The sequence below is a fragment of the Lontra canadensis genome, unplaced genomic scaffold (genome assembly GCF_010015895.1).
Source record: "Lontra canadensis isolate GAN:19392208 unplaced genomic scaffold, GSC_riverotter_1.0 scaffold62, whole genome shotgun sequence".
NCBI lineage: Eukaryota > Metazoa > Chordata > Mammalia > Carnivora > Mustelidae > Lontra > Lontra canadensis.
This window is the reverse complement of record NW_022631056.1, coordinates 4,430,935-4,451,166: the sequence shown is the minus strand read 5'-3', so window position 1 is coordinate 4,451,166 and position 20,232 is coordinate 4,430,935. Positions and strand designations below refer to the sequence as shown.

Below are 20,232 nucleotides of genomic sequence, written 5' to 3'. Positions count from 1 at the left end.
ACTGGCGATATGACTGAACACAATCTCCAGCTATTCCCTCCTCACCAAGGTCAGGTTGACCCAAAGTTACAACCTTCTAATCACATGGTTGGTTCTTCTGGAGACCAGCCTGCATCCTGAAGCTATTTAGGGGCCCAGCGTGAGTCACGTCATTAGCATAATAAAGAGAGTCCTATCACTCAGGAGATCCCGACCGGTTTTAGGAGCTCCGTGCCAGGAACACAGGACAACAGACAATTCTTTTTACTAATACCACACATGCCTACCTGGTTCTGGTGCCTTTGAGTAGCCACAGGAGCTACTCTCCCACTTCCTATCTTCGAGGGTTCAATGTCTTGAACCATCCTATCCTGTTGTGATTTTAAGGTTCATTCCATTTGCTTGACACCTTATGATTCACTGAACAGACTGGTCATTCCACCATCACACCCTTGCCTCCAGCTCTCAGCTTGGCCTGTAGCTCCTCTTTTTCCAAATTACATTTTCAACTCTCCTGCCCATCAATTTTCTTCCATTTAATCAATTAAACGATCTCTGTGGACTAATGAATTAATGCCTTGACAGAACAAACTGCCTACAACTAACTTAATAGGATCAAGGACTAAGATTATGCATATGAACATGACTTTCCTATAACAGGAAATTCTTGTTTAGTAAGGTACAGTTGTAGAAATCCTGAAAATCCATTTATCCAAATAGGCAACTATTCAACTAGTCCCCTATCAAAACAATAGACTGCTCATCAGACTAAATAGCTCCTCCTACAAACATACACATAATTTAAAAGGTTATTAAATGACTCTTTATGGGGCACCTGGGGGGCTCAGTTGGTTGAGCGACTGCCTTCCGCTGGGGTCATGGTCCCGGAGTCCCGGGATCAAGTCCCACATGGGGCTCCCAGCTCCAAGGGGAGTCTGCTTCTCCCTCTGACCTTCTCCCCTCTCATGCTCTCTCTCACTGTCTCTCTCAAATAAATAAATATTTTTTTAAGATTATTTATTTATTTATTTATCACAAGTAGGCAGAGAGACAGGCAGAGAGGAGGAAGCAGGCTCCCTGCTGCGCAGAGAGCCTGATGCAGGGCTCGATCCCAGGACCCCGAGACCATGACCTGAGCCGAAGGCAGAGGCTTAACCCACTGAGCCACCCAGGTGCCCCTAAAATCTTTTTTAAAAATGACTCTTTATGTATCATAACTTACTTCAAAACCCTCACCTTGCTGTGCTCGTTAATCTTAAATAATGATGTCATAGGACTGTTCAATTCCAATTAGCCCCATCATTGATAAACCTCCTAAAACCAAACCCCAAAATTTTTTTAAGTATTTTTTTAAAGATTTTTTTAATTATTCATTTGACAGACATAGCACAAGCAAGGGGAGCAGCAGGCAGAGGGAGAGTGAGTAGCCATCTCCCCCAGAGCAGGGAGCCCCATGACAGGCTCAATCCCAGGGCCCTGGGATCATGACCTGAGCCGAAGGCAGACGCTTAACCCACTGAGCCACCCAGGTACCCCCAAAGCCCCAAATTCTTACAAATATCTGCACTTAATCTCTCCTTCTCTAAGATACTCTAAGATTCTGTCAAGAGGGTGGTGGCCTCTCTTACTGAAGAGTAATAAATTTCATTTTGCTTAACTTAACTTTGCTTACTATTTCAGTGGTCTTTTCAGGAAGCTGGCCATCAGTAATGGCGATGGAAACTTCTCCTTCTGTAATCAGATAAGGGGGGGCGGTGCCTGGGTGGCTCAGTGGGTTAAAGCCTCTGCCTTCGGCTCAGGTCATGATCCCAGGGTCCTGTGATCAAGCCCCGCGTCGGGCTCTCTGCTTGGTGGGGAGCCTGCTTCCCCTCCTCTCTCTCTGCCTGCCTCTCTGCCTACTTGCATCTCTGTCTGTCAAATAAATAAATAAAATCTTTTTTAAAAATTAAAAAAAAAAAGATTCAGATAAGGGGAGACCTTTCCATCTAACCAGTTTAACCTACTCTCACAGAAATGATTCTGATATAGGATGTTGATGATCCTCCTACTGCTATCTCTGCTATCTCTGAAATAAACTTTGACCCGGGAGTCTTGCATCTTCTGACAATGTCCACGAAACTGTGGTCGCTAACTTCTTATCTTACAAGCAGGGTAAAATCTTAGAATTGTCACAGTTCTTGACAACCTATTATATTAGAGAGTAGAAATAAAGGATTTCTAGATAACAACATATGAATGATACTCTGAGGTGGCTCTCTTATATGAAAGAACAAAATAGAAAATGGAATTGACAAAAATCCATTAAACTTAACTTTTAATGGAATTGGATATTTGATTTTAAGCAGTCCTCACAATGTCAAATAGTGCCATAATTCAGAGTTTTTAAAATGAATTTAAACCATTTTCATGTAGAGATATGATATTTAAAAATGAACACAAATGATTTTGCTTTTCTAAAAAGCTTCTAGTATTATTCAAAATAATATGTATTTGTTGTCTAGGTAGAAATGTTAGGAATTTTCTCTTGACTTAATTCTATTTTTTTTTATTCCAAGGAAAGCTATTGATAAGAAATGTTACCATTCAGGGGCTCCTGGATGGCTCAGTCATTGAGTGTCTGCCTTCGGCTCAGGTCATGATCCCAGGGTCCTGGGATCGAGTCCCGCATCAGGCTCCCAGCTCAGCAGGAGGCCTGCTTCTCCCTCTCCCACTCCCCTTGCTTGTGTTCCCTCTCTCACTCTCTCTCTCTTTGTTAAATAAATAAAATAAATAAAATCTTCAAAAAAAAAAGAAAAGAAAATATGAAAAAATGAAGAGATTACAAAAATGGAACATAAAATAAAAGTAAGCTTATGAGGAAGAATAAGGTGATAAAAAAAAGAAGAAAACCATGAAGGAGAAGGGGAAAGTCGAGAAGGAAAATAAAAGAGACAAAATAAAAGAATTCTTTTTGTATCATACAACAATAACATGGCTAGGAACTTTCAAGGCTTAGTAAAGTTTTGGCAGAAGCTACAGAGATTACAGAATTTGTGCTTAAAAAATTAATAAAAAGAAGCAAGTCACACAAAGGGCAAAAGTCCCTTTCTTTCATTTTTCTCATCCGTGGGTATTGTCCTACAAGTGTTTTCCGAGGGCTACAGGACCACTGCCAAGAGGTGCTGAAGGCAGTTCACAGGCTACTGCACGATCCACAGCTAGGACAGGGATCTGTATGCCTAATAACAAGTGCATAGTGGATAAGACTCCTCCCGGGTCCCTTGGCACACGATACTGGATGCCACAGCTCCCACAAAGGCCCTTTTGTCCAGGGATGGATACCAAATTATTTTTGTTCAGGGGAGAACATTGATTAGAAACATCTTCTTAGGTATGTTGCTGGTGTCCCTCTCAGAAACACACCACTTCTAAGTTGATGGTATATCGATATTGGATGCGTGTTAAATGTTTGTTACGTGAATAAATTTAGGGTATAATTCTGGCAAAGCATACTTATGTACTTGAGACTTCAGTTTTCATGACTTTGATAATTTGGCTTTGTTTTTGTACTTAAGTTAGTTTGATCAAAATTTTTACATACTTCAAATACTTAAAGTCTCACTGTCTGTCACTAAAGGAAAATGATTCTGAGTAGAATCCCAGCTTTGTTATGTAAATTCACCAAGTCATTATTATTTTACACATAGAATATAGTTCTGTTCCTCCAAAGTATACCTTTATTATGGAGATTATATTTTCCCATTATTGGTCATCTGAATGGGCAATATGGGCATTGTCTTTTGTCTTGAATTTAATGCCCTTCAAGTGGTAGACTGAGCCTAAACCTAGAATTTAAAAAGAGAGAGAGAGGTATAAACAATTGATCTGGGAATAAAATAGAGAAGAGAATCAACAAACTAACACATCCCCTTCCTCCTTTTATGTGAATGATGTGGCTGAGCAGAAATCAAGAGAGTAACAACCAGTTATTTAATGAATCAAAGTAGTTCTCTTGTTTTAACCTAGAATCATAATGTGTTAACAAACCATTCATTTTCCATACAGCTATAAACTCTCAAAGTACACAAAATTAATTGTGTACAGTTTGGGATTTAGAAATTAAGGTTCCAACCTCTACTAAGTTCATTTTGGCTAAAGCGGCACTAGATTTGAACCATTTAAAAACTTAGAAGATTTCATTCTATTTTATATATGACACGTGAATTTTCCAATGCTCAAAATATACCTTGCCAAATTCTTGCAACTTGACATTAGAGATGAATAATAAGACCAGTACACAGGATATTCTCATTGTTTTTATGTTGTGGAGAAAGTCTAGGGCTAAGTCAGAATTAGTCCGAATACTGCTTTAGACTGGGAAGTAAACTAAGTCCCCAAAGAAAAAGCTCACTATAGCAGGGCCAGGGCTGGTGTATTACCAGCCAACAGTGAAGCAGGTTGTCATGATACTGGCACGATACTGAAAGCATGAGAGTACCCCATCTCCTGTCCCTTTCATACTCTACTGACGCACCCATTCATCAGGGTGAGGGGGACCGAGTAGCAGGATATCCAGTAGTACAGAGATAGACGTTGACAATGGACGTCAGGTAAGCAATCATTGCCAGAAACTGTTCTATGTTAAGCAGGACCAGCCAGCATCCTATAAGGAGAGGTAGGAATGATTGGCCTAGGGCAGAGACCCAAAAGATCCAAACAAGTTCATAACGAAAACACCCAACAGCAATTTAGATAGGGCTCTCACTGTAGAGAAGGCCATGGGAATCACTTAATTATCTCGAATAGGATGTTTATATTAAAAGAGTATTTTAAAAAGTATTATAAAAAAAAGTGAACCTAGGCTCACTTGTGTCAAGAGAGTTTTCCATTCTAGTAGATAATATTGTATGCTGACCAAGTCTGTCTCCAAGCACCCACTCACTTCCTTAGCTCCTGTGAATGTGGACTGTAGACAGCTTGCCCATGAGTCCCTCTCCAGAAACTGTCCTTAGCCAAAGGCCCTATGTCAGGCTGCTTCCTCAGGGCAGCCTACAATCAATGAATGATGCAGTGGTGGAAATACACAGCCCTTTGACTCAATTAGAAATCTTTACATTTCCAGATCTCCCCCTAGGAGAGCTAAAGATCTCTACTGCAAGTGCCTCCCAGTTCAACTTCTCCCTCTCCTAATCCTGCTTTCTTCACACCGCCACTGGGTTTTTGAAAGCACTCCTATGGACTATCAAAGCCTTCTGTGAGGAGGTTTACTAGAGCGTATTCATGAATATTTCCATTCCTTCCTACCTTCCTTTCTTCCTTCTAATTAGACAAATCCACAAAGGATTTGAAGCAGCTGCAGTATGCCATATCGAAAAACTCAATAGTCATATGTTTTTTTCCTTCCTTACAACAATGTTTACTTTAATTACTTATAATTTTATTTGTTAGAAAATATAAATTGTATGTAGTTTGGATCATTCAAAACGTTTTAATATGTAACTGACATGGTCTATCACAGCTGGACTCATAATTTTGCTTTAAAAGTTTCTGTTGTTTCAAAAGTATCAACCTAATCCCTAAGGAAAATCTGAATTTGCTATTAGAATGTAACTTCTCCTCTATTTTATATGGAGATACACTAAAGTTTCTTATGATTTCAAATTCACTAAAATTTCTGAAGTTAATTCTAAAGAGTAAGACTTGGATTGTTTCAACAAATCAACTACTATTTACAGATATGTTTATAGAAAAGATGAATGGATGGGTAAATAAATGATAGATGTAGTACATTCATGAAAAATAAATGATAGATTTAGATGATAAAAACAACTAAGCAAATTCAGACTCCTAGATGAAAAGTGAATCCTTCATAAAATAATATGGTTTTTTAAAAATTGGATGGTAATAGCACAAAAGAAAGTTCATAAATGAAATAAGCACAATTAAAGTTATTCTAACAACTCTGACCATAATTCTTGTTATTGTAAAAATGATGTATTGAACATAACTTTTGAACTAGAAATGTCATAGCTTGCCATTGAAAATAAACTATTTAATGGCAGTTTATATGGAGATATGACAGAAAAAAATCTATTATCACTGTACTTATAATTCACATTTATTTTAAGGCTATATAGACAAAATAATGTGTATGACTGAGTAACTGATTGACCATACCAATGTAGGTAAGGTATTAGTTTTTTTAAGATTTCACTTAAACCTCATACCATTTACTAAAGCCAATTTTACCTAAATTATCTCAATAATCAGTTTTTTAATGACTAAATTAAGGTGAATACAACAAAGTGCCAAAATAACAATTAAGTAGTTCAACTAGTATTAAAGAAAAAAAATTGTCAACTAAGTGTATTTGGAGAAATGATCAATCATTTTCAGTGATTTTGTTAACATTGCTGACCCTTTTGATCAGTCTAAGTATTTTTTTTCAATAGATACCAAACACATAGGGGAGTGCAACTTTGATCTGAAAATAATCAGCAAAATATGTAACAAATTATGGAGACAAATGTAAGTCTGTGTGAGTAGAAATACATCCTGATAATACCAGACTAGTGCACAGATTTGCCTTTTTATAACTTTTTTTTTTAATTAGAGAGAAAATTTAATGTGGTTTATAGCATACAACTGAAGTTAAGAGGCATGGGTTCTATTTTTAAGCACAGCAGCGTAATAGGAGATTTAGATTTGTGTTAAATCCCTGCTGGGTGGCTTATCTGCTGTATGTTATTAAACAAGCTGTTAAACTGTCTGAGAATCTATTATCTCCTCTGTACAGTGAAAAAATTAACATCTACCTTGAAGAGTTGTGAAAAGTGAGGAGAATGTGTAGAAAATGCCTAGGACAACACCAGGTGCATAGTATGCACTCTATAGTGACTTACTTCCCCCTATCCACCCCAGCCCCAGTCCTATTATTAGCGCACCATGAGGTCCTAAGTTACTCTTTAGTTCTCAGTTTTAATCTCTGAAAAAAGACAGAGCTGAACTAGTGCAATAATTCACAACCCCAACATCATGACACTTGTATCATGAGCAACTGGGCCATGAGTCACAAGTAGTTCAAACTAATAATAATTAAATTACCAAGATTTGCAGATAATTTTGTTTTAAAACTGTATAGCTGTTCCAAGTTTGTCCCCATTATAACATTGAAATCAGTGCATGGCACTTTTTTTAATGGCAAATTTTATGGTTTTTTCTTTATTTATTTGAAAGAGGGAGAGGGAGAGTGAGAGGGAGAAGCAGACTCCCCGCTGAGTAGGGAGCCCATTGAGGGCCTCAATCCCAGGACCCTGGGATCATGACCTGAGCTGAAGGCAGACACTTAATCAACTGAGCCACCTAGGTGCCCCAGTCACTGGCACTTTTAAGGTGGAGTAAATGAAGTAGTTTCAAACAACAAAGATGAAATTGCTCATAGCACACAGTCTACTTTGTATCATATAATAGACTTTATTGACCCTTAAGAATTGGGTGATTATGAATTATTGTAATTCTCATAAATTATGCTTGACTAATTGAAAATTTCTTAATGACTTTATGTACATGTTTTTAAAAGGAAAAAGATAAAACTAGTTGGGTATTAGAGAGGGCACAGATTGCATGGAGCACTGGGTATGGTGCAAAAACAAGGAATACTGTTATGCTGAAAAAAAATAATAATCTGCAAAGAAAAAAATATTATAAAATGAATAATCCATTTGGGGGTCAATTCCATGTGCTTAATAATGGCATGCCATTTATCAGTGGGTAATTCCTTACCTTCTGTGTTGTTTTCTTCTGAATAAATTGCAAGTCATTAAAAAAAAAAAAAAAACGAGTTGAGTTTGAAAAAAAGTCTATATAGCTCTATATGCTTTATTTTCCTGCAAAATGCACTGGCATTTCTCAAATCAGAGTATGTTTATGACAGTGTTCTGCATCTGAACATAATCATCCTTGATGTTTGTTCCAGTAGAGAAAATGTTGGGGATCACTGGATTACATCATCTCTGTCCACATTCACAACTCCTTAGTACCCTGCATTTCTTCTAATATGGAAATTATAGCACTCCTGGTCAAATAAAGCAGTATTTTAATTCCATTCTCAACCTACTTGACATGTAAACTCAAAAATATAACAGTATAGAAAACATACAGATGGCCAACAGACACACGAAAGAACAATCAGTATCACCCACCATCAGGGAAATACAAATCAAAACTACAATGAGGGGCACTTGTGTGGCACAGTCAGTTAAACATCTGACTTGGTTTGGCTCAGGTCATGGTCTTGGGGTCATGGGATCAAGCCCTGTGTTTGGGCTCTGTGCTTGGAAGGGCATCTGCTTGAGTTTTCCCCCCTGCTCTCCACCCCTCCCCTGCTCTCTCTCTCTCTCTAAAATGAATAAATAATTTTTTTTAAAAAAGAGAAAAGAAAAGAAACTACAATAACATAGCACCTCACACCTGCCAGAATGGCTAAAATCAGCAACACAAGAAACAAGTGTTCATGAGGACGTGGAGAAAAAGGAACCCTCATGCACTGTTGGTAGGAATGCACACTGATACAGCCAGTACAGTACAGAGGTTCCTCAAAAAATTAAAAATAGAACTGCTCTCTGATCCAGTTATCATACTATTGGGCATTTACCCAAAGAATATAAAACCACTAATTTGAAGGCACATATGCACCTCTCTGTTTATTGCAGCATTTACCATAGCCAAATTATGAAAGTAGCCCAAATGTCCATCAATAGATGACTAAAGAAAATGAAGTACACACACACACACACACACACACACACACACACCATGTAGAATATTATTCAGCCATCAAAAAGAATGAAATCTTGCCATTTGCAATGACATGGATGGAGCTAGACAGTATTATGCTAAGTAAAATAAGTCTTTTAGAAAAATACCAATACCATATGATTTCACTCATATGGTACTGAAGAAACCAAACAAATGAACAAGGAGAAAAAAGAAACAAACCTAAACACAGACTCTTAACTATAGAGAACAAACTGATGGTTACCAGAGGGGAGGTGGGTGGGGGATGGGTGGAATAGGTGATGGGAACCAAGAGTACCCTTATCATGCTGAGCACTGAGTATTGTACAGAATTGCCGACTCACTATATTGTACCCCTGAAACTAATGTAACACTGTATGTTAACTATACTGGAATTAAAATGAAAAGCTTTTTTAAAATTAACAGTATATATCTTGGGAGCAAAATGTAAGTATTTTATCTTTTTGGAATATACACTGTATTACTTTTTCAGGGTTGCATAACAAATACCACAAACTGACTTAAAAGAACAGAAATTTATTCTCACACAATTTTGGAGGCCAGAGGTCAGATATCAAGGTATCAGCTTGTTAGTTCTTTTGGAGGCTCAAAGAAACAATCTATTTCATGCCTCTCTTACAGCTTCTGATGACTGTCATTGTCCTTGACATTCCTTGGCTTGTACAAACATTACTTCAATTTTCTTCCTCCAGCTTCAAATGGTCTTGCTTTTTGTGTGTTCTCCTCTGTGTCTCTGTGTGTCTCAAACCTTCCTCTCCTTTCTGTTTATAAGGGCACTAGTCATTGGATTTAGGGTCTACTCTAAATCCAGAGTAATCTCATCCTAAAGTCCTTAACTTAATTGTATCTGCAAAGACCATATTTCCAAATAAGCTTATACATTTCCATCAACAGTCTCTTCAAGGAAATCTGGACTTTTTCTATCATGCACCTCAAAATGCTTTCAACTTCTACCCATTATCCATTTCCAAAGCCACTTCAACATTTTTAGGTTATTTGTTACAGCAGACTCTACTCTCAGCATCAAAATTATCTATATGAGTCAAATTTGTATCAGAAAAGTAGAACCAATAAATACACACACACACACACAGATTTTTTTTCAAGGAATTAGCTTCTGCAATTGTAGGATTTGGCTAAACAAGGCTTCTTGGAGTCTGGGGTCTACAGACATGGGCCATGACAGTGGCTAGAAACTCTCAGGCAGGAGCTGAGGCTACATTCACAGACAATATTTCTTTTTTCTCAGAGAAACTCTAGTTTTGCTCTTAAGGTCTTTCAACTGATTGGATGAGACCCACCTATATTATACAGGATAACCTCCTTTACTTAAGGTCAACTGATTGTAGGTATTAACTACATCTACAAGGTATCTTCACAGCAACATCTAGACTAGTGTTTGATTGAATAACTGGATATTATAGCCTAGACAAGTTGACACATGAAACAAACCACCACATGAATCCTAAATTATAAGATCTTAGTAAAATAACTAATGTGATAAATCCATTTTTCAGGATGTAAGATAGAGGCACATACAGGAAAAAAAAAAAAAGAGAGAGAGAGAGGAAGAGAGAGAGAGAGAGAAACGTATGCATGTATTTTTAGAAAATGATTTTCCAAGGTCTTGGGGATGGTTTTTCTATAATATAAAAATTAATAAAAATGTATCTCAGGAATAGATTATTTTCACATAGTTTCTCAGGGCAGAAATCTCAAATGAAAATAGATTTCCAGGTAGCATTCCTGCCAAAGCAGAGGATAGAAAGATATAAAAGGAAGGAAGAGAGAAAAGAGGTAAAGAAGGAAAGATTTGTCCAAGGACTCATAATTTTGGATGGTTAGCTATTAAAAGATATTCTTGGGCAAAGAGACATAATCCAGGGACAAAGTATAAAAAATAGTTTTATTCTTCACTTGGAGAAAAAAAACTAGAGAAATATTATGTTAAGAGTTTACCAGATAGGTGTTGGGAAGTTTGGACAGCCACACACAGAATGAAACTGGACCATTTCCTTACATGACATACAAAAATAGACTCAAAATGGATGAAAGACCTCAGTGTGAGACAGGAATCCATCAATATCCTTGAGGAAACACAGGCAGCAACCTCTTCGACCTCAACCACAGCAACTTCTTCCTAGAAACATCGCCAAAGGCAAGGGAAGCAAGGGCAAAAATGAACTACTGTACTTCATCAAGATCAAAAGCTTTTGCACAGCAAAGGAAACAGTCAACAAAACCAAAAGACTGACAGAATGGGAGAAGATATTTGCAAATGACATACCAGATAAAGGGCTAGTATCCACAATCTATAAAGAACTTACCAAACTCAACACCCAAAGAACAAATAATCCAGTCAAGAAATGGGCAGAAGACGTGAACAGACATTTCTGCAAAGAAGACATCCAAATGGCCAAGAGACACATGAAAAAGTGCTCAACATCACTCAGCATCAGGGAAAGAGAAATCAAAATCATAGTGAGATACCACCTCACACCAGTCAGAATGGCTAAAATAAACCAGTCAGGAAACGACAGGTGTTGGCAAGGATGCAGAGAAAGGGAAACCCTTCTCCACTGTTGGTCAGAATGCAAGCTGCTGCACCCACTCTGGAAAACAGTATGGATGTTCCTCAATAAGTTGAAAATAGAGCTACCCTACAACCCAGCAATCGCACTACACCCCAAAGATACAAATGTAGTGATCCAAAGGCACACGTGCATCTTAATGTTTATGGCAGCAATGTCCACAATAGCCAAACTATGGAAAGAGACCAGATGTCCATCAAGAGATGAAAGGATAAATAAAATGTGGTGTGTATGTATATATATATATAGGAATACTATGCAGGCACCCAAAGAAATGAAATCTTGCCATTTGCAATGACATGGATGGAACTAGAGGGTATTATGCTGAGCAAAACAAGTCAATCAGAGAAAGACAATTATCATATGATCTCTCTGATATGAGGAATTTGAAAGACAGGGCAGGTGGGTTGCGGGCGGGGGGGGAAGGGAAGGAAAAATGAAACAAGATGGGACTGGGGAGGGAGACAAACCATGAGAAATTCTTAATCTCAGGAAACAAACTGAGGGTTGTTGAAGGGCTGAGGAGGGATAGAGTGGTTGGGTCATGGACATTGGGGAGGGTATGTGCTACGGTGAGTGCTGTGAATTGTGTAAGACTCATGAATCTCAGACTTGTACCCCTGAAATAAATAATACATTATATGTTTTTAAAAAAAGAGTTTACCAGATAGGGGCAGGCACCTGAGTGGCTCAGTAGGTTGAGGGTCTGCCTTCCGCTGAGGTCATGATCTCGGGGTCCTGGGACTGAACACTGCATTGGGCTCCCTGCTCAGCAGGGGGCCTGCTTCTCCCTCTCTCTCTGTCCCTCCCCACTGCTTGTGATCTCTCTCTCTCTCAAATAGATGAATAAAACTTTAAAAAAGAAAAAGAAGTTTACCAGATACTATATACTACTCTGTTCCAGATATCCAGAAAAGAAAAGAAAAATTAGCATATTGCATGAGAGCAATTTAATAAAATTTAAAATAGTTAAAAGGAAGATGGTAATCCATTACATAGAAACCATAATAGCAGGCATTGTACTATACACTTTCTTCATAATACCACACAAGGCAAGAATTGTTATTTCCATTTTACAGATGAGGAAGTCAAGGTTCAACCATGTTGTTGATTACTGCTTATAAACGTTAAGATTCAAACCTATTCTACTTGGAATCTACCTGATTCCACAATCCATCCATTCAATCTCTGTGACTCTCAATGGCCTCTCCTAGGAATGCTCACGATGTTTATGGGAATGGACATCCAGTGTACACAGCTGAAAACCTCTTCCTGATGCCTAGCTCAACACTACCACCAAATTCACTTATTCATGGTTTACCTGGCTTTTATTTTTTTACAAAATAGTAAATCCACAGAATGTGTACACACACACATACACACACACACACACAAAGACTTATACATTTAAAAGCAAGTTTTATTCTCAATTCAGACACATGTCTCAGTCCTCATGGATAACCATCATCAACATTTCAATGCATATTTTCAGAAATATCCCAGGCCCATGTATTCTTCTATATCTTATTGAAGGCAAAATGAAGAACATATTTGACACTTTGTTCTGTACCTGTTTTCTTTTTTTTCCTAATAAACTGAAAATTCTTCCTCAGCATGTGAAGATTTACCTCATTCATTTTAATGCTCAGTTGTTTATTTCTTGTCTATGCATTAATATATCTAACCAGTGCTCTATTCAATGCGCTTTCAAGTGTTTTTCACTTTTTGACATTCAAACCAAGCTGAATGCAGCATTTTCAAGTGAGTTTTGGTTTCTTTTGCTCTGACTCTTGTCTAGCCTGGCTGCTCATACCTGAGTGTTACACAGACCTTGCTTTTGCTCTCCTCTACTCCTACACAGATCAGCAGGTCTTTTGCAAATAAATAAATAAATAAATAAATCTCTAGGGAGAATCCTGCTTGCTTTTCTCTGCAAAGCTTTAAGAACAATATGAGTAAACAAGTGTCCCATGGCTTAGATATTGCTCTTACTGAGAAGAGGTTAACTTTCAACCTCAATTATCTATACAGTGTTGTAAAAGATAAAAAGGCAAAGAAACTGAACAGTGCTTACCAAAGTTAAAAGAAAGCAGGCACTTTTCATTATACTTCTTAAAATGTCATTTAGCTCTGTTTTGAAACCTCTACTAGCCTGAAGAGTCACACTATTTTCTTAGCGATTCCATAGCCCTTAGGCACACTTTCACATTGGGAGGCAGAGACCCGATTTTCATTTTATTAAATGGATACTCTACAATACTGAACAATCTCTCTCTTCTTTATTTATACTTTTTGCAACAGCAATCATCAATTAAGAAACCACCTAAATCTGCCTCTGGTAACACTGGGGCACAATTAATCATTATTACAAAACTATTATATTGATCATCGCAAACACCTTTCATTTGGCTTTATCAGAGATGGGACTATGTCATTTTGAAAATAACTACTCAAACTTCTTCGATAAAAAGTTAATTTAGGGGAAGAGTGAACTGGTAAAGAGCTCAATAAGTTTTTGCTGCTAGCAGAAGAATTAAAGGTTGACTTTTGTTGGGGAGCAGGGTAGCTCAGATATCCCTGGATGACAATAACTTCATTTTTCAACAATTATGTTGTTATAAGGCAGATCAGCACATTATAAATTGCTGTTCCACAGAATACTGTTCACAAAATGTTATAGTTCTAGAACAAAAAAAGTGGCAAAAGGGCATTTAGTGTGTACATTATAAAACTCCAAAAAGCTAACAGTACACAGGATGCATCGCTGGACTTTTTTTTCCCTTAGCCCACTAGTTAGTATTTCCTGATATTCCAGAAATGCTAGTATCTAACCTTAATCCTGAATAGTTATAGAACAAAAATTCTTAAAAAAAAAAAAAAAAAAAAAAAAACCTTAGAGGGGCGCCTAGGTGGCTCAGTCAGTTAAGCATCTGCCTTCGGTTCAGGTCATGATCTCCTCCTGGTCCTGAGATGAAGCCCCAAGGTGGGCTTCCTGCTCAGCAGGGAATCTGCTTCTCTCTCTCTCTCTCTCTCTTCCTCTGCACTACCCATTGCTCATTCTCTCTCTCTCTCTCCCTCTCAAATAGATAAAATCTTAAAAGAGATGAGCAATTAAAAAAAAAAAAACCTAAGATGATGTGACCTAGAATGAACTATCCCCAGCATTATGAGAAATACTTTTTTTGTGTGGGGGGGGGTAAACAGATATATTTATTCAGACTTTTTGAATATTATGTCTCTTGTGTATAAGTTGTTTCTATATTTTGGACATTAATCCCTTATTGGATATATCATTTGCAAATATATTCTCCCAAACAGAAGTTCTATTGATTGGTCCCTGTGCTGTGCAGATGATTTTTATCTTGAGAAAGAGTAGTTCATTTTTGCTTTTGTTTCCCTTGCCTTTAGAGACACGTGTTGCAAGAAGTTGCTGTGGCTGAGGTTGAAGAGGTTGCTGCCTGGGTTCTCCTCTAGGATTTTGAAGGATTCCTGTCTCACACTGAGGTATTTAATCCAAAAGATACAGATGTAGTGAAAAGAAGGGCCATCTGTACCCCAATGTTTATAGCAGCAATGGCCACGGTTGCCAAACTGTGAAAAGAACCAAGATGCCCTTCAACGGACGAATGGATAAGGACAATGTGGTCCATATATACTATGGAGTATTATGCCTCCATCAGAAAGGATGAATACCCAACTTTTGTAGCAACATGGACGGGACTGGAAGAGAAATACTTTTTAAAATTTTACCCACCTTAACAGATGTAACAAACGTTCCTAAACATGTAAATCTCTTGAAAAACATTACTGTTTGACCTGCTGATTTTCAAAATCTGTTTCCTGTCTACCTTTCTCAAACTTCTCTTTTCCCACATTCCCAAGTCCAAAAATGTATTTTTTTGAGACTTAAGCAAGGTATTATTAGCTCTTCTGACAAGCACTGAGTCCTCAAGTGTCACCCCCACCCCCATTTTTAGGTTCCAAGCTCTCTGGAAACCCCCATATAGTTCTAAAATTACACAATCACTTTCTACCTGTTTTACAAGAGCCAGAGAACCTGAGAGTCAAGGACACATTCTTAGTATCAGTTTTAATGCTAGCATTTCTGTTGAGACGTGCAATACCTAATGGATGCCCGGAACTCTGTAGCATTCAATAAACGTTCATTAAATGAATACATGAGCAAGAAGGTCAGTAGAACCTCCATGTTATTAATGTTTTTGTCAGTGATTTAAAACAGGGACTGAGTCAGGCCTATAGAAAATTTTTAAATTGATTTTTGTCAGAAAAGCATTCTTGTTTTTAAGTTAAATTTTAATAGTTCCAGGTAAAATATGTACTCCTCATTCCAGTGTCCCAACATCACTCTATCTTCTCCAATCTGGCAGCTTCGCACACTATTGCCACCTGACTGACCCTCACAGTAATGGAGTTTGCGGCTTCTGGACCACATTTTATATGAGAAATAATACTATGTTTACAGGTCTAAAATAAGTGGTGCACACAGATTGAAATAAAACGTATTTTAATAGAAATTTTTAAAATATCTGTACACTTAGATAAGGAAAGAAATGAGAAAATATGTCAGAAATAATATCCCAGGATAGATTTTAAGAACAAGCTCTATAATACGATAGCCATGTAATAGGCAGTAGAGCATATAATCATCCCACATCCTTAATACCCTTCTAGACCAGGAACAGACTGACATGGAAAATGTGAAGAAGGTTCCCAGGATGGCCGCCAAGATTAGCAGAGGTTAAAAGAAAAAGCCTGATCATGGAGATGATCTTCAAGGAACACTTGAGAATCACAACATGTGGCTGTTTCTAAAGACAGAAAAGGATGAGCAGATGCAACATCACTGTTCATTTAAGTTAGCTGGGCAGAGTGCTGGAAACCGGGGGAGGGGGGAGGGAGGATTTTAAAACAAAAAAAAACAAAAAAACAAAAACAAAAAAAAAGTTTTTGTTTGTAAGAGGAAAAAAGAGTTGTAAATAGACAAATCCTGCTAAAGAAAGAACAAAGAAAAGGCTCAATTTGGACAACACTCTGAGGACACTCCTCGTTGACTAAATAAGCAATCAGGTTATTTGAGCAAGGACAGTCACTGCCAAAAGAGGAGTTCCAATAGCCATCAGTCCAATTTAGAGAACACTCAACTAACCAAACTGTGCATTGGAATTCTCCACAGAAATAGTACCAATAGGACACAAAGATATACACAGGAGGAGATTTATTATAGCAATTAACTGGGACAGTTATGAAAGTCTAGATGTCCCATGATCTGCCATCCGTAAGCTGGAGAAGCAAGAAAGTCAATATAATAAAGTCCAAGGCCAAAGGCCTGGGGGGCAGGAGGAGAGATGCTGTCCTAAGTCCCATAGCCAGAAGGCCTGAGAACCAGGAGCTCCCATGTCAGTGGAGAGGGAAAGGCAGAAGTTTCAGCTCAAGAAGAGAGACATTTCACCCTTATGCCTCTCTCTGCCCTCAACAGAATGGGTCTGCACAATTAGTTCATGATAGCAGATCTCTACTCAGTCTACTGATTCAAATGCTCTCTTCGAATGATTCAAAAATCTCTTCCAAAAACACCGTCACAGACACAGCTAGAAATGTTTCGCCAGGTATTTGGACATCCTTTAGCCAATCAGGCTGACACATAAAATTAACCATCACACTGTGTGAACACATCTTGACTTCAGATTTGTTTCCCTAGTACAAAAAGAGTTAATAAATACGTACTGAGTATTTCGTCTGTGCTAGCTACCAGGGCTGGTGCTGAGAAAAAGAACTCCAAAGGACAAGCTATAGTCCCCACACCTCTGTATGATCCTGTGTAATGGCCTCAGACTTTCTTTCTTACAACGTATAACTTACATGTAAAACAAATGTTCCATCAATAACATTTCTTTACAGTCAGTAATTTCCGTGAGTATTCCTCTACTTCTCTCTCTCTCTCTCACACACACGCGCGCACACACACAATTTTCTCTATACCTCCAGGAAACTGAGTCTGTTGGGGATATTCCACATGCCCTTTCAGATCCATTCTCCACCTGCTCCACGGCCCAGGAGACTGGCTGGATTCTAGCAAGGGATGGGCTGCATTTACAGGTTACCCCCCTCTGGCTTCTTACTGAATTCAGCCAATGAGGAGCACCTAGAAAAGATCAGAGGGAAAAAAGGGGGTTAGGATACTTACTATCTCCTTCCTTGTGGGATTGTCACAGGCTGTCTGCATCCGCCAATGCTCCCCGACTTCTGCCTGGCCATCCTGCTGTTCCTAGTCTGAGTCCTGCACTGACCCCTGTCGTTTCCTCACCCCTTAGTAAATAGTCCCTTTATTAAAATCTTCTGAAATTGCCCAACTTCAGTATGCCATCTCTAGATCTTCCAATACCCTGACTGACATACTGAGACTTAAGTGTCCCTTAAGAGGTCCTAAGACCTCTAGAGGGAGCAATCGTGATAGAATGCACTTGGGTGCATTGGAGGGAGAGAAAGGGTAGTTCTAAAGATCTTGAAGCTGATTCTTCCCTGGGCCTAGTCTGGGGAATCATCAGTCAGTTAAAGAAACTCGGTAGAGAGAGCCGTGCAATAGCCAGCATGGCCTGAGTATTGCAAAACAGCAATTAGTGAGAGAGACGCCTAAGCAGGAAGCTGAGAGCACTCACACCAGGTGAGTATGCCTGGGCATGACAGGTGCAGAAAGGGTGGGTTACAGAAGAGGCCAGGAGTTTTGCCAAGAGCAACTGCACAGTTAGAGGCAGTGGTAAGGAAAGTTATCATCAGGAGAACACACCTCAAAACCACAGTGGGGCAATTCACACCTCAGTGGAGACCAGCTCAGGTAGGTAGGTAGATCAAGTGAGCCAGTCTACCTGCAAAGACGGAGACTGGTGGGGCAGCTGGGTGGCCCAGCTGGTTAAGCGTCCAACTTTGGCTCAGGTCATGATCTCCAAGGCCGGTGGAGCACCACCTCAGACTCTCAGCTCAGCGGGGAGTCTGCCTCTCCCTCTCCCTCTGCTTCTCCCCCTCCTCCTGCTTGTGTTCTGTCTTCTTCTCTGTCTCAAATGAATAAATAAAATCTTAAAAAAAAAAAAAAAATAGAGACTGGTACCACAGACCTGGTGAAGTGGGATGACACCAGTAAGAGTGAGTGGAGAAGAGCTCCGGTACGGATGCCCCTCCCCAACTAGGCTAAAAAGCTCCCTTTCTGCACCCAAGTGCCCTCCTGGCAAGGAGTAGAGGGAGAAGAGAATCCTTAAGAGTTGTAGGAAAATTTGACAGATTGAGAAATTACGAGGGGAAAAAAAAAAAAAGAGGAAAACTAAAAACAGACTGATAAGTTTTTAAAAAAAGCATGAGAACATAACATCCATCCTCAAAGCTGAGAACAAGTGGAGATATTATAGAACCCCTCCCTCTCTCCAGGAACCAGGCCTGAGTGCCTAGGCCACCTGCGAGTGGTTCCCAGAAGGCCAAGCGCCGAGATAGTTTGTCCTCTCCGGGTAGCCGTAGGCTTAGGTGTCACGTGACCCTGCCTGGCTTCAGGAGCCAGTGGCAGGAACCTTTGCGCATGTGCCGGGAGTTGGGGAGGAATACGGCGTCTGTGGGCAGGAACTACGTGAACCACCCCCCTTGGAGTTGCGGAGAGTAATTCCGAGCAGGGTGGGTGCTCTTCCTGAAGCCGTCCTGCGCCTACGCCCCCGCCCCCCAGGGCTTTGCCGTGCTCCTGCCCGCCTACAGCCACAGCCTGCACTTTGATCTCAAGCTGGTGTGGTGGTGGGCAGGCGTCGTTGCCTCTTCCCCGAGGCCACAGCCACCGACTATGTGGCCAGCTGTGCCTGAATATGACCACCAGCGACCGGCAGGATGAGTGCAAGGAGGGACTGACCTGGCTCTGGCCACGGGCTTCGCGATTTTCAGTCCCATCGGCACGCTTGTGCCCAAAGAGAAGATCCCTGGCCCTCACAACCTGAAGGTCTGGCCTAAGGTCATTGGCAAACTCAGGCAAGAGGTGTGACATCCTCCATGATTTTTCCCTTCCTCTACGTCATCAGCAGTGTTTGCCAGATAATAACCATGCAAGGAGGCATTATCTGGACCAGGACGCCCAAGAAATAGGACCTGTGGAAAAAAGAGAGAGAAGGAAATTTAGCCTGACATACACGGAGTTGGTAATAGGGGGTTAAAGATAGAAAGGCCAAAATACTGAGTTCATACAAAGCACCCAAACTTCTTAAGTTTAAAGAGAGAAAGGAGAAGACAGAGGAAGCAAAGGTTACTTGAGGTGACAGTCCTTTCATAAGAAACCAATTTTTATCGGTGATTTAATTGGATTGATACATCTCAACTCAAGATAGAGCTCCAAGGAAAATGTGATCTAAAAGACATTGGGCTAGAAGTAGAAATGAGAAACAGTATCTTATAGGAAACAACGAGAATAAAGTATTTGTGATGCTTCCAAAGAGAATTTATCAAACCAAATGTTCAGAAAACTTTCTTTCCTTTCCTGTAAGTGGACTGGTTAAGACTTTTCCATGGGTCATTCAGGGATCAGTAGTTCAAGACTTAAAATCTAAAGAAGCTGAAAAGCATGGTTCAAGTCAGCATTTTCATTTCCTTGGATCATGATAATCATCTGGAGATATTTGCAAAATATAAAAAATTCCAAGTTACTAGCCCATACCAGGCCCTGTTTTAATTAGTGGAGTTAATTAATCTCCAGCTCTCTAAGTGAATCTTATCATAAAAATGTGAGAAACTTAAAGTTAGCTTAAAGTTTGTTTAATAAATGTACAACTAATGAAGCTCTCACTCATTTACATAAGGTGTGTACCATGGCCCATAGATCCTGAGT

The 20,232-nt window shown here is 39.3% G+C and overlaps 1 pseudogene; it reads left to right on the top strand.

The window, feature by feature from the left end:
* The first annotated feature begins 9 nt into the window (after window positions 1-9).
* LOC116879622 lies at window positions 10-19,496 on the top strand (annotated as a pseudogene).
* The last annotated feature ends 736 nt before the right edge of the window (window positions 19,497-20,232 follow it).